This window comes from Xenopus laevis, chromosome 3L (genome assembly GCF_017654675.1).
Source record: "Xenopus laevis strain J_2021 chromosome 3L, Xenopus_laevis_v10.1, whole genome shotgun sequence".
In the NCBI taxonomy this organism is placed as follows: Eukaryota; Metazoa; Chordata; class Amphibia; order Anura; family Pipidae; genus Xenopus; species Xenopus laevis.
This window is the reverse complement of record NC_054375.1, coordinates 61,744,910-61,759,612: the sequence shown is the minus strand read 5'-3', so window position 1 is coordinate 61,759,612 and position 14,703 is coordinate 61,744,910.

The window sequence follows — 14,703 nt, the reverse complement described above, 5'->3', positions numbered from 1 at the left end:
TGAGGCAACTGTACAAAAATGCCAAAAAGTTTTAAAAAGAGTCTAGTAACAACTATGGATGTAAAATCCTTACTCCTTATCTGTGGTATTCTATCCATGGTTAAACATGCAGAACAACCTACAATGTAATGATTATTATTGTAGGGTATTACTTGGTGTGATAGGAATCCATCCACTGCTGCCATCGATCTGTAGTCCCACAATATTTGCAAAACAGCTTTATAGAAATCCACCATTCAACTGCTGGAAATGGCAATTGGTATATGATTCTGAAAGTAACAACAAGCAACAACAAAAAGAGGGAAGATGAGCTATCGTATCATGATCATGAAAATAAAAATATGGTCTGTTTAGTTTGACTATATTGATTCATTCAGAACAATGGGTTGTCCAATTTATTCTATTTTTAATGTATTTTTAAAGTATTGATTCTTTCAGGACAATGGTTTAAAGCAGACATCTTCTGTTACTGTCCAGCTTTTAATAATCTATAAACGGTGCTGTGAAAAGTAGATAACTTGAAAATTCAGGCTCAGCCTTGGAAAATCCAGCTAGAAGGGCTGCACAGTTTGCAAATGAATTTTGCTCTGCTACAAGCATTTATTATATGTTTCCCTAAATGTTCAAGTGATCTGGTAACCCTAGTCAAAAGGTGCCTGAGCTGTAATTTGGCTGAAGCTAAATAAACCTACACTGGCTATTCATTTGACTGAAACCTTTTGAAGAAGTTATGTATTATTACATAATATAATAGGTGTATTAAAGCATTTAGGAAACACAGGAAACAGATGAAAATAATATAAAGAAGTTTTTGAGCTTCTGGGGTGGGGTAGAATATGACAGCTACAGTATTTTATACCAGATGTGCTTTAAGAGCAGTGTGGTATTTTAGAGAAGTCTGTTTATTCCAGTTTCCTTTTACCATCTACAAATGTGCAGAGCATATTTCATAGTACAGTAGAAAAGTCTGGAAGAAGTTAGACAAAGTGTGACTGAGAGGAAGAAATGTGTTATGAATCACCGGCATCCTTTCTATCATTTACATAAGTAAAAGGGTGAGGGGGCATTATCTATAGTACAGAGTTCTTTTAAAAGTGTTGATTTACAGTTTGTGTGATTTCCAGTGTATTTTCTGCATTCCTGAATAATTAAACATGTCTACCACACCTGTACTGCATGTTGGTTTTTGTCCAATTTGTTTGTTAGAGTACAATATTATGTACTATATATTGCCTGGGGGTTACAGTACAGATATGGTATCTATTATCTGGAAACTCGTTATCCAGATAAATCCATATTACAGAAAGGCCATCTTCCAAGACTCCATTTTTAACAAATAATTCACGTTTTTAAAAATGATTTCCCTTTTCTCTGTAAAAATAAAACAGTGCCTTGTACTTGATCCCAACTAAGATATAACGATTCCTTATTGAAAGTAAAACAGTTCTATTGGTTGTAATTAGTGATGATCGAATCTGTCCCGATTCGCTTTGAAATTCACGAAACAAAAAGGAAAAAATTTGCGAAACGCATTAAAGTCAATGGGCATCAACATTTTTTTTTTACATGTGCAACAATTTTTCTTGCTCAAGATGCAGTAAAGTCAATGGGCGTTTTTTCTAATGGAGACTTTTTTGTCCAAATACATTAAAGTCAATTGGCTTATTTTCTTATGGTGACTTTTTGTTGTGGCAAATTTTTCCGAAAAAATTTGCAGATGGCGAAATGCTGAATGTGAATATACTTCAACAATATGTAGAATAACATACAGACACAATTATTAACGTAACAAAGGGACCTATTTGTTATTCTAAATATTGTTGAAGTATATCCATGTGTCATGTGTTGTGAAGGTTGTTATAGTCTATACATGTGTTCATATATTAGAGGGTTACAAAAATGTGTGGTTGATGAGTGATGATTTCACAACTTCTGCAACAAAGCAACTCTGGGCTCAAGGGTAGTATGGCCAATAGTTGAAGTAGGTCATTGCAATGCCAAAGTCATTAGTAGATATTCCATAAAAATGTAAGGTGTTTGTGCATTAAGCACAATAGTTATTTTCATTTCATATTACCTCTGTTTTATATTAATAGCAAACCCAGCATTCTGGATGATGCCATTAAAGTTTTATGTCAAAGATCCTGTAAGACTTGGGACTTGTTTTTAATTTGGCACTAGGCCCCAGGTAAGAACCTCTTCTACCTAACTCTTGGCCCTGCACTTTAGCATCTGCCATTGGTGAGTGTGAGTTGCTCTGGGGGGAAGGGGGGTGATTTAGGGTTACGAATGCCTAGTGGGAATTCCCAGGGGATGTGGTAGGGTGGTGGATGGGGGGGGGGGGACAGGACAGGCTTATGATGGCTTGCCTTGGGCACCCTCAACTCACAATAAATATAAATCAAAGTTCACTTTAAAATTGTACTTTTTTACTTTTTTATTTTGTTTAATAAAGCATCCTTTTACAGTTACAAGTTATGTAGCACTGGGTTTGGATTCTGACCTGAATGCCACAGTATTGACAAATACTTTCTGTTTTTAAGGGCATTCTCATAGAAGTCCTCCCTCTCTCCAAAGACATACAGACAGGTTAATTGTCGCTAATATATGTCTGTGTGAAAAGAATAAAGTTAAAGAATAAAAGATAAAGAATGTTGTAGCATTGCATTGTTTTTATTTATGCTTTGTTCTCCATTACCAGCTTATTATATTCCCTTACTATTATTATCCTTTTTTTCTATAGTGTTGACATAGACTGTAAGCTCCACTGAGTTAGGGACTGATGTGAATGATGTATAATCTCTGTAATGTGCTTCCAATATTGCCCCCCTGCAGTTCTGGATCCTTTACAGAGAAAATGTAAAATTTTTTATACACATCAAGCGCAATATGTTTAAATTATTTGTGCAGATGTTTTCCAGTATATGGCAGATTAGTACTCATCTTGTGGGCTATAAATCATGTATATTATATGTATTTATTGCCTGACCAGGGCAGCATCAACGCAGATGATCATATCCTCCTTAATCTATCCTCAACCACCTGGTTCCCTCTTACCCCAACCCCCCCCCCCCTTAATTAAAGAATGACATGGATGGATAAATAAACCATCATTTATTAACATATTGATTTATAAAATAGGTTAAAACATGCAAAACTAATACTGATAACCAGCAACACAGGAATTATTGCCAGTACCTCCCACCATGCCTGCCACCTGGTGGAGCTGCGCACAGGTGGGCAAATGACTGCAAGTTAAGCCTCACAAGAGGGGCAATACTCAAGGAAGTTGTAATTGAACTTCATTAAGCAGGGAAATACCAGCCCCTTCCAACACCAAGGATTCCCCACACCATCTACCGTTGTGAATAGTAGAACAACCTGCCAGAAACACTTACCAAACTTAACATGAACAGGGTACATGGTTTGTGATTCAGCTCCCACTTTGCACACCTGAAAGAGACCGAAATTGTAGCATACCCAGCTATTAACCCCTTTGTTAAGGTACACCCCTTATAAACCTTACTTAAACATTCTTCTACATTTTTGTTAGCTTCGTCAAGGCTACTCTCCCTTAAGTTGGCATCTGGGTAGCTCCAATCATCTTATATAGAACCAATGCAATTCTCATCATAGAATCAATGTGATTCCAAAATTAGCCCAGACCCTAATCAGGTGTTTCAAATGCTTTTAGGGGAACTATAAATTAAATGTATTTATATTTTTTAATTTATTTTTGTAGTCTATGGCAGGGAAATGCAGGGCCGTAAGAGATACCTAACAGCTGTATTGACAATTACTTTATTAATTATGCAAGGCCATCACCTATCAAACAAGAAGAGTACATCTATTGGTCTGCCTTTATTGAGCCCAATATCCAAATTTGTTGAAGAGCTTTATTGCATACATTTCACCCATATTTTGACTTTTTCAGCCTTAAAATATGTCCCAAGTAGGAGCTGAAACGTTGAAATGTTTAAGTAAGACTGGGAAAAGTGTTTAATTAATTAGTAAATAAATTTTATATTGGTCTACCATTATACAAAGCTTATTGTTACTATAAAGCATTAAAATCATTGGCTAATCCAAATGCATATCTTAAGTTTAAAAGAATAAAAAAACAAGCAATAAATATATTTACTTTCAGACAGAAGTCTTTGGTTAGAGTGATACATTTCTGCACAATTTGTTCAGCTAACTCTAGTTGGCTACAACACGGTAAGACATTTTCAGGATGATATAAGAAATTATATAAACATGTTACATCTGCAATATATGTTATCAAGAGTTAGAGTAAAATAGTAAAAAAGATGAAGGAATGGCTAAAAACATTGGTGGCACTTGAGGAAGTAACCTTGAGTTAAACACCTCGCATCACAATAACACAATATTTAAAGCAAATAACTAGTCATCAACATTTGTCTTAAAAAAGTTTAGACAGGAAATATTACAGTTTTGATGGTGACACTTTAAAATATTTATTTTAGAAATCTGTATAAGAAGGTCTTTATAGCCTCAAAGTATAATAGAAGAATGTTGGCATATTTATATTGTTTTACAAAAATGTTCTTGTTATTATTGGTCACAATCCTTAATTTGCTGTATGGACAACAACTATAGTTTGGGAGGTTTGAGTGCTTATTGACTCAACACCCCCCCCCCCACAACACCATACATCATATGGAGTTTATCCAGACATGTAGGCAGGAATTGGTTTTCATATTATTAGAATTTTGCAAAGTCAGAAAGGGTCACTTACAACCACAAGCGCAATTGTACTCCCAGAAATTTCCACACAATCAGTTGCAAATTAAACCCCATTCAATACAGGTACAGGTATGGGACCTGTCATCCAGAATGCTCAGGACCTTGGGTTTTCCAGATAAGAGGTCCTTCTGTAATTTGGATCTCCATGACTTTAGTCTACTACAATATAATTTTAATAATAATTAAATAATATTTTCAACCCATTAGTATTTCTTCTCTCCAATAAGGAATAATTATATCTTAGTTCTTAGAATTATTTAATGAAAATTCTATGGGAGATGGCCTTCACGTAAATCTGAACTTTCTGGATAATCGGTTTCTGGAAAATGGATCCCCTACATGTACTCACATCAAGATGTACATGTGTATGTACCTCTATATAATTGTGTTCAGTCCTTATTGCCTCCCATTCTGAATAGAGTGCAGTTGCATCTTTTGACACTTTTGATTATGTTTTGAGCTATACCATCTGATTATACACGGGTTTCCCAGTAGTGGATCCTAGGCAAATGTTTAAGGCTATATTTTGCTTTTTATAAGCCATGCCCAAGAAGGCCAGCAGAAACCTCCCTGTTTAATGTGGCTCCAACAATCTACCATCTCATTGACCAGTAAAGTGGATTGAACTGTGTTTGTGTGAAGGTGAAGCATTTATAGCATTTAAAAACTGTCTACATATTCATACGGATACTTGTAATTCACATATTAGGCATGGGAATTTTGTTAACATACTGCTTTGATTGTAAATCCAAAAAATCCAAAAAAACATGTCCTCTTCTAGCAATCATAAGTATAGTGTTTATCTTGAATGTTTAGTCTTCTGTTTGAGCCTTCATACTTCACAGTGCAATGTTGTGATTATTGTGATAAAACCTACCTATCATGTTGCTACTTATGGGAAAATTGTAGCTTTCTACTTGTTTTAGTAAAGTATCTTTCAGCAATAGCAGGACCATGATTTAAACTTTGAATTCCTTTTGCAAAATGTGTTGAAGATGAAGACAGCTTTTTATGGACAGGAGTAATAATGTTAATAGTGACTCAACTATTGAAGGTTCAAACCACCCAAAGCCATCGGACATTGGAATGAAGTACATGAGACTGGCAGAATTTAATGGGTGAATTTAATTAGTTTACTTATGGGAAGGGGAAAAATAACTACTTACATTTTAAAACATACAACAGGTAATGCAGTGAAAAATGCCCACCAAGAGATGTTGCTTCCAGAATTTAACCAAACACTACTGATACATTTTTCCATTGTATTTTACATATAGCTTGGTAAATATATTTAGTTTAGTATTTCTAGGCATCATGTTATGTTCTACATTGCCTAGGTAATTTTGTATATTTTCATTTTGCACTTTCTGGTGTTTTATTTTGGATCCCACAACCTTTAACATAGCTTTAATTCTGACATGTCATGACTCATTTGGTAATTCCCCCTGGAGTAACAATTTACACATTATTGATTTATGAGCATAGAGACATTCTTTATTTCCAAACCACTTAAAATAACTTTCATAAAAACACTATAAATAAGGTCTTTGCAATGTTGGTGGTTATTGGAGATGGGGAGGATTGGGTAAAACCTCATGAAACTTCCTTGGAAAAGGTTATCCTTTTAGGTGATACATGGAAATTGGACTAATGCACTAAATGACACTTCAATGTTGTAATAAGTAGGGTATGCCTAAATATTGGAGGGACAAAATAGTGAATCTGCACATTGTGATAATATGTCACAATGTGAATGAGTGATGGAAAACAAAGCTATAATAGTATGCATTTTACTTACAAGCACATTACATATATAGTTTAAGCTTTTGTACAAACAGTAAGTATATTTTTGTGAACATATGGTGCCTTCATATAGCACTGAGAGCAAAAAGTAGACATTGAAATATGTTGAATACATCACTTACTGATTTGTAACAGGAAGGACTTGTAAAGACCATTAAGGTTTTTGTTCAAACAGCCAGTTTAAATTATATGAAGGTATAATTCCTTTCTATCCTGTAGAAAGCAAACATCTGACTTTGAAATGTGTTGAGTATAAGGCATCCTAATCTGTAACAGTGAGGCAGCTGTTGCCTAGTACTTTGATCAAAACAACAGTCCTTTAAGTATAACACATCTTAATTCAATTTACATAACTGGACATTGATAGAATATATCATATTAACTCTAAATAAAAAACAAGGTCACATTAATGGCCATGCACAACAAATAATAGCCAAGTTGGCCTGCACTCCTTATACTTTACTCACCAGGTGCAATTCAGATAGGAAATGTCCACATCATTTTCCTAAATAGCCCAAATGAAAAATTACAAAAATATACGGACGCACTCCGGATTTAATGTAAAAAAAAAGGTATCATGTCTATTAGTCAATATTCCAACATCACAATGGATAAATGAATTATTTGTGATAGGAAGTTTTTTTATGGCGTTAATCTGGGGCCTGCACTAGGGGGGGACCCTTGAGGGAACAGTGAGCATGTGTATTATAAATGTTTGCTTTTACACTTATGGTATATGTTTGTCCTGAGGAAGATGTCCCTGTGTGTAACATTGAAACATTGACTAATAAACATAGGATTCTTTTTTTAAAATGAAATCCTGAATGTGTCCGTATATTTTTGTAATTTTTCAATTGGGCATGCACAACTAAAATACTTACAACATGCTCTCTCACACACACATATAAATATATACTGTTGTTACTCTTAAGAAAATGATAAACAATCTTTGAAAATACTTGTAAATTAATATAGTCTCTACAAGCAAAGAAACGGCTTGCCTTTAGTTAGCACATGAAAAATGTAAGTCGTATTAAAGGGAGCATAGGGCAGGCAGAGTATGGCATACACAGGGAGCATAGGGCAGGCAGAGTATGGCACACAGGGAGCATAGGGCAAGCAGAGTATGGCACATACAGGGAGCATAGGGCAGGCAGAGTATGGCACACACAGGGAGCATAGGGCAGGCAGAATACAGCAGGAGACGGGAAACCTATTAGGACCACTCTAAAATGAACAGTTCATACTGTGCTACATACAGTGACACAGTGCTGTTGCCCCTGCAGCAGTTTGTATGAAGTGTGAACAGATGAACAATGTGGGCACTTTCAGTCTGGATTTGAGATGCGAACAGTACAGGGCTTTAGGTGTGTGAACAATAGAGGTGTTACAGTTGTAAATAATGCAGGGGGATTACTGGTATGAACAGCAGGAGTTTACAGTCTGAATTTGAGGTATAAACAATGCAGTGGCTAATTAACGAACGGCTAATTCCGAAAAGTTTTTCTATTGGCCTTCATTTTTCCTTTTCTATAGTTTTCAAATTATTTGCCTTCTTCTTCTGACACTTTCCAGCTTTCAAATGGGGTTCACTGACTCCATCTAAAAGCAAATGCTCTGTAAGGTTACAAATGTATTGTTATAGTTACTTTTTATCGCTCATCTTTCTAGTCAGCCCCTTTCCTATTCATATACTAGTCGCTTATTCAAAGCAATGCATGGTTGCTAGAGTAAGTTGGACTCTAGCAACCAGATTCCTGAAACTGCAAACTGGAGAGCTGCTGAATAAAAAGCTAAATACCTCAAAAATCACAAATAATAAAAAAAATGAAAACCAAATGCAAATTGTCTCAGAATATCACTCTCTATATCATACTAAAAGTTAATATAAAAGTGAACAACCCTTTTAATCTCAGTACTGATACATTTTGAAGCTTACACAATGTAAGCAGTCACAGCAGGTAGACTTTCATGAGGGGGGCCATACAAGGTGGGGGGTCGTAGGCCACCAGCTGGACAGCACTGATCTAAGTTTTGAAGCCATTTCAGTAGCACTTGTACTCACAGAGTAATCTATGCTGGTGTTTAACATCACCCCTTCTGTTGTAGCACTGGCATGGTTATGGTAACCTTCAACTTGGTGATAAGTAGGGAATCTCATCACTATAACAAAGAATTAACTGAAAGGCTTGGGTTGCTAAAAAATGTTCAGAAGTGGCTAGGACAATTCTTAAAATATAATGGCAGTATATAAGCTAAATCAGGCTACACATGGGTGGTCCAAAAACAGACTGGTAACATTGACACCTTTTAAGGAAATTACATATTGGCACAGCTGTTTAAAGTTTGGTTTATTACTGTTTTGGTAACAAACCAGTAATTAAAGATTAAAGAACATTTTTCCTCTAAGACCTACTTGAGAACACGTTGAAACTGGTAAAGAAAGCTAGTAAACAATGCCAGATAATGATATATATATATGTATATATTGACTTTTTAGAACTCTTAATTTATTATTACACCTTTCCATTAAACTGATAAGTCCCAATCAACTTGTACAATATAGCCAATGTCCTGCAAGCTACTGTTCTAACCAGAGCAGCTTATGTTCTTGCATGGATGGGAAACAGATTATCATGTTTAGTTTAAGAGGAGCTCTTAAGAAAAGCAATATACCTGTCATCAACAATTATTTTTTTGGTGCCTTTACACTGTCATAGAGCACTGGCCTTTCAACCTTTAAGATCTTTTAGGATGGTCATCTATCCATTAACAGGTTATCATCAAGCACATCTAGCCCAGCCTTGTGATTGAACTACTTAAGATGTGTAGACGAATAATGAGTGCACCAATAAAGACAGATAGGCGACTAGCATTCTTAATATTGTATTTTTTTGGCAACAAAATTTTTGTCAAAACATAGCTGTACATGAACATAAGGTCAACGGTAGATTCTATAAACAATCTCCCAGAACAGGTTATATAGGGAATTCATATACTCTACTGTAAAATATAAAGGACTTATAATACAATCAGTGAGTCATGTGACAGCAAAATCAGCAGTTACTGCAGTTTTTACAGATAACAACACAATAGTAATTTCTAAATATTTTACAGCCAATTGAGCATTGCCATTAATACAAACAAATAGCTAGAAAAGTTTCACTAGTATAGCAGACAATGTTTATTTTTATGATTTCAGCCATGGAGGGATCTATTTGCATATGTTGGATATATGTTGTATCCCCAGCACTGGCTGTACAAGCATATACTAGCACAAGAGCAGCAGATACTGGGCAAGGATACATATGAAGCCTAGTTAGTGGCAAGCCATAGTAAAGAGAGAAACCCTAAATATGTTAGCTGCCTGAGAATGGATTCATTTTTTACATCTAGTCAAGTATGGCTTACTATTTAACCAGACTACCTATTCATACAGCTTTAATATAAACTTTGCCTTTTTTAATTGTTACCCAAGTCTGTATCTCTTTTTGTAAAGACTTTTCCTTCTGTAACAAGGGTTCAAACTTCTTAACGTTGTTTCAGAGGCTTACAGCGCTTTCTGTCTAGACTTCTGGTGGATTAATTTATTAGACAGCTGAGTGATGTTAACCAGAGCCTGTGCTAGCAGCCACACATATATATATACGCCACAGTTATACTGGCATCCAGATGTGTAAAAACACTAAATCAAATGCAATACTGTCGTCCATATGGTAAAGTTATTGATATTTAAAAAGGGATGACATATATATTACTGTTTATTCCATGCTCTCATTATCCATATAAGTAAGTAAAAAATAGCATCATGGAAATTAATGTGATAATAAAAAAATACTAAAATAATATACTAAAAATAAATATGAATATAAACTTAAATTTTGTTAAGAATTTTTGGTAAAATGTCTTTACCTTAAAAAATGCTTATGGCATGTTTCAATTGGAGTGCCTGTTTGTCAGTCAACCTCCCTGTAATTTATTACCTCCCACCCCAGGCTTTTTAAATAATAGACAAGCCTGGGGTTACTTCTGAGCAGAACACAACCCACCACCAGCCCTGGGGAGGCAGATGTACAGTACATTTCTGAAAATTTCTGTACTACATATGCATCAGTTAAGTCAGCACATGGGATATCTGGGAGTCTGGAAAAATTTGGGGGTGGTTTGTTGTGCAGAAAAGTACCCCTGTTCAGAGCATTTTTAAGGAATATGATTGGTGCTCCCATTAGCAATTACAGTCACTGGGGGATGCCTAACAAGTTGGAAATGTCTCCTTTAATGTTAGCATAATCACCTACACTAACAGTGGAATCTAACATATATTAGTTACTGCATAAACAAATATTGCATACATAATATGCATAATATGGTACTTAAGGTGATAAGTAATTTGGAAGTATCGTTTTTTCAGAAAGTATCAATTTACCATACAATGAAACCATGAAGCTCAATCTCTGGGAATGTTGGAGGAAGGGTTTTGCAGAGCTATAATTCCCAGGTGAAATCAATAAATGGGCGCCAGTGGTTCTTAAAAACAACAACCTCTTAACATGGCAGGAATGTAACACAGATGATACAGTACAGTTGTCCAGCACATACTCTCAAATATAACCTTTAGAACTGTTTCTCCATCAGGGGGCCAGAGACCAGTCTGAGAATAGTTAACTTGAAAATATTCAACCCCCAAGCTTCAGGCTCTCCAAGTGGAAGGCTTTGTCAGCCAAGTATGAAATGTACAAGGCCATAGAGTGCGGGGGTGGTATATTTTGAATTATGTTATAATAAAGACTTTTTTCACTTTTTGAATTTTTGGAGTATGGAATGAACTGCTATTTTTCTATTGCGGTACCCACATAATATATTCAGCAGTTTTTTAGAATAACTGAACATTTAGAACAGAAGCAAACATATCGTATGATGCTACTGTTATTTGTTATTGGTTTGAATTCGTCATAGTAAATATAAAATCTGTAAGTGCTGAAATGGGTGTGGAATAGGTGATATTTTTTCTCTTCCACTCTGATGTCTCTGAAATAAACCCAAAAATGAATATGGTTAAAAATACCATATTTTATATACTAGGGACGCACCGAATTCAGGATTCGGTTGAGGATTCGGCCAGGATTCTGCCTTTTTCAGTAGGATTCGGATTCGCCCGAATCCTTCTGCCTGGCCGAACCGAATCCTAATTTGCATACGCAAATTAGGGGCGGGGAGGGAAATCGCATGACTTTTTGTCACAAAACAAGGAAGTAAAAAATGTTTTCCCCTTCCCACCCCTAATTTGCAAATTAGGGTTCGGATTCGGTTCAGTATTCAGCCGAATCTTTCACAAAGGATTCGGGGGTTCGACCGAATCCAAAATAGTGGATTCGGTGCTTCCCTATTATATACTGAACTTATTGCACCATCTTAAAGTTTAAGCTTGTCAATAGCAGCAATGATCCAGGACTTCAAACATGTCACAGGGGGTCTCCATCATGGAAAGTGTCTGCGAGCAGTTGTTGAGAAGCTAAGCTTAGGGGTCGTCACAAATTATCAAGCAGAAAATGTGGTTGGCCTGTAATATAAGCTGATGCTACAGGACTGATTATTAAATGCTGATGCTAATTGCACTGGTTTCTGTGCTGTCATGTGGTAATTATTGAATTGTATTAATATATATTGTGACATTTATATTCTCTGTGTACTGTATACTGTATACTGTATATACTGTACATTTTCGGGGAACGACTGCAGGTGCAGCATTTACTTTATACTGACACGTTACTATGATTTTTGAAGGAACGTGTCAGTATTGCTTTGGTTAAGCTTTAGTTCTCCTTTAAGCTGTCAGATCCGAGTTGGCTCATAGAACCTCTTGTCTTTATCTTTTAATATTACAGAGATTGATTTGAGGTTATTTATATTACAGTTCTAGGACAAGTGCTATTATTAAATTGATGCAGAACATGTGTTCTGTGACTTGGAACAACTTCAGATCATAATGCGTGTATAATGTGCAACGATGCAGGAGGGGAGGCCACTTATTTTTGTCCAATAACACTAAAAAAAAATGTATTTGAAGTTGTGTGTCACATAATAAACACTAACTTGTTTAGTCTCAGGGTCATTGCTTTTTGTATTCATTAATTTTGCCAAATGGTCCTAAAAATTGAATGTAAATGACCTTATAGCTAAAGAAAAACATGCAGAAGTTTAAAAACGGCAAAGTTAAATTTGCATGCAAATGCACATAGAACATTTATAATTATTTATTTATTGTATGGTTACTTATTTACTTTACTGTTCTATTATTGGTACTTTTAGTTAGGGAACTAACTGGTGTCTTATTGGCTACACAAAGCAGTACTAAGTGTTGTTCTATTACAACCCCTTGGTGATTAAAATGTATCAGTTTCCAAAGCTGGTGAAAAAGCGGTCCTGAAACTCTCATTCGTTTAACCTTTAAAAAAATTTAAACACATTTAAATGGCAGTAAAGTTTGAACAAAACAACTCAGCCCTATCAATTTAATCAGTCAAAAGATCTCTGTAACACTCTTTTTTTTTTTTGGTAATGCATCTCAGGGCAATACAACTCATTTAAGTTCTGGAACTTTACGAAATTCAACATGAGTTGTGTTATAACTGGTTTGATCACTCTCTTTGATTTACAGTGTTTTGCTTAAAAATATTCATTCCACGCAAGCTTGAAATCAAACAACTTTGTTTTTTTTATGCTGGCAGAAATATTTTTGTATGCTCATTTTTTCGAGTTGGGATCATATCCTGAGCCTCAGTTACAACTCTGTACAGATAAGTGGATTTAATTAATGGTAGTGATCAGATCCCCATGTTCCAACCATTATGAGAAGGAAGGTGGGAAGTGGGCCTATCAAATAAATTTGCATGGTATGTGTCCCCACCTTAGAACCTTTTAAAAAGGACTTACTTTTCATAATGTACCTAGGTAATGGGAAGTAAAAAGGGTTATCCTTGGGAGCCCCTTTTGTTTCACTCCTGGGGGCAAATTTACTAAAGAGCAAATCGTGGGTTTCTTACCGAAAATTCGCCAAAGAAACAAATTCGTAGGGACAGCGCCATTTTACTAAAAGGTGAGTAACACAATTCACTAGTGAAAAATTTCAGCGCTAGAGAAGTTTCGCAACATTTCGCCAGGTGAATTTCCACTAGGAGAATGATTTTTAATCTGCAAATTTATCAAAGTGTGAAAGTTTGTATTCGTAACCCTTTTTGCCAAAGTCTATGTCACAAGGTTCTGCCTGGTGAATTGATAAGATGAAGCTACATCCTCAACATTATTATATCAGTGACATCATATCCTGTACTCCGAAAAACATTGGGGGCACATTTACTAAGCTCGAGTGAAGGATTCGAAGTAATAAAACGTCGAATTTCGAAGTTTTTTTTTGGGTACTTCGACCATCGAATAGGCTACTTTGACCTCGACTACGACTTCGAATCGAACGATTCAAACTAAAAATCATTCGACTATTCGACCATTCAATAGTCAAAGTACTGTCTCTTTAAAAAAAACTTTGACTTCCTACTTCGCCACTTTAAACCTACCGAGCTTCAATGTTAGCCTATGGGGACCTTCCCCATAAGTTTGCTAAGTTTTTTCTGATCTAAGGAAAATCCGTCGGTCGATGGATTAAAATCCTTCGGATCGTTCGATTTGAAGGATTTAATCGTTCGATCAAACGATCTTTCCTTCGATCGTTCGATTGAAGTATTTGCGGTAAATCCTTCGACTTCGATATTCGAAGTCGAAGGATTTTACTTCGATGGTCGAATATCGAGGGTTAATTAACCCTCGATATTCGACCCTTAGTAAATGTGCCCCTTGGTGTTTTTTTTCATATTCAAAGAGGTGGTTAATATTTAAGTAAACTTTTAGGACGGCTTATTCTAAGCAACTTTTCAGTTAGTCTTCGTTATTTATTTTGTATAATTTTTGAATTATTTACCTTCTTCATCTGATTCTTACCCACTTTCAAATGGTGGTCACTGACCCCCATATAAAAACAAATGATCTGTAAAGCTACACATTTAGGGGCAGATGTATGAAGGGTCGAATATCGAGGGTTAATTAACCCTCGATATTCGACTAGGAACTAAAATCCTTCGA